The 1,692-nt window shown below is 36.0% G+C and overlaps 1 pseudogene; it reads left to right on the top strand.

The window, feature by feature from the left end:
• Nucleotides 1–446: 446 nt before the first annotated feature.
• Nucleotides 447–830, top strand: LOC111514040 (polyadenylate-binding protein 1 pseudogene; annotated as a pseudogene).
• Nucleotides 831–1,692: the final 862 nt, after the last annotated feature.

Here is a 1,692-nt window from a genome sequence, read left to right as displayed (position 1 = left end):
TCAAAAACCCGCTTTCACGACTCTGAAAAATTTTGACTATTTGCTACACTATGCCTTCTCCTACTTATTTCATGATGATGCTGCTTTATGATTATGAACTTTGTTAGAGATGTGTCATGTGATTGAAGTCTCTCAACCGACTTTCAGGTTCCTGAAGGACAAATTCTCAAGAAGTCTGGTGAAACTGTGAGTAAATATTGTGGATGTGTCAGTGAGGGACCTATTGATGGGGTGATTCAAAAGGAAGGTTTATGTGAATGATGTTTTGTGTGAGTAGGTTTGAATATGTTATATGAGAGAAATTAAGAGATGATGTTACCTGTCCGAACTTTCATAGAAGAACTTGTCTAATTCTTTCGAAGTATAATAAATCAATAAATCAATCCACTGCCATGCACGGAAATATTAGCGTGCCAAGACCCATTACAGGCTAACAACAACAAACCATGCAAGGACGTCCATTTGCTAAACAGGGTGTTGTACCTGCTAACGGTAGTCGAACTAATTTCAAATACACCTTTGATATGAAAAATCCACCACAAGCCTCAACTTTGCAAGGCGCTGCTGCTCATGTTCAACAAGCTATCCATATTCAAGGCCAGAAACCACTGACTTCAACCACGTTGGCCTCAGCTTCTCCACGAGAGAAAAAGCAGATGTTGGGCGAAATATTGTTTCCTCTCATCCAGCGCATGTATGCTGATATGGCTGGAAAGATTACTGGAATGTTGTTAGGAATTGACAACACCAAGCTGTTGCATATGTTGGAACACAACGAATCTCTTAAGAACAAGGTTGAGCAAGCTGTTGCTGTGCTTCAGACTCACTAGGCCAAGCAGGCTGCCACTCAAATAAAAAAAAAATAAACGCCACATCTGTTTTCTGAATCGGTTTATTGAATTACTGCATTTGGCTTCATTGCCACATTATCTATTGTTATGACTGTATGGTTCACCATACTGAATTTTTTCAATGTGTACCATAGTTGTCTAAACATAAAATAAAAGTATCTTCACTTATGACAATTTTTGACAAAAATGAGCAGTAAAACTATTAATTCACTTCATCATTCGTTTGTAAATTTTGCTCAGTTGTAATTTCTTCCTCGTTTCAGTGTTAGGATTTTAGTAAGTTCCATCATTTATTTGTCAAAGGATTGCGTAATTATTTGTATATAGGTCAAATGATTTTCATGTTATTGTCAAGTAATTCCATCTGAATATTATTTGTATTAATCACAGAGAAAATAAAGATTTTACAAAAAATTTACTACACATTGTTTTTTTTTTGTAGGTCTACAAAAGTGTACGCGATGGCATATATATGTCTATCTTTTAAGGATATTTTTCTATGTCAACTTTAACGTTCAAAATAATGTTCACATATGATGATGTGATCGGATTGTCAGTCAAACCCTGAAACTCAAATTAATATTTTAGGAGTTAACGAAAGTAGTTTGACAAACCGATGCGACATGCATGATTTAAGAAAAGGTGGTGAATCATTTCGAGAGTAATGAACCTCAATTTATGAAATTATTTGACAACAATAAAAATCAATTAGCGCTCCGGGGTGACTTCATTGATTCTAGTGGCGCATTTGCTTTTTCAGCTGTAGGAAAACCCGGATAAACCTGCAGCACCACATCATCTGAAGATCTTGATTAGCCAAAGTCCTCTCTCTCATAAAACA

This window comes from Leptinotarsa decemlineata, unplaced genomic scaffold (assembly GCF_025532065.1).
Source record: "Leptinotarsa decemlineata unplaced genomic scaffold, Ldec_3_MD MMD2_tig00026358_RagTag_RagTag, whole genome shotgun sequence".
Classification (NCBI taxonomy): Eukaryota; Metazoa; Arthropoda; class Insecta; order Coleoptera; family Chrysomelidae; genus Leptinotarsa; species Leptinotarsa decemlineata.
This window is presented reverse-complemented; position numbering and strand designations above follow the sequence as displayed.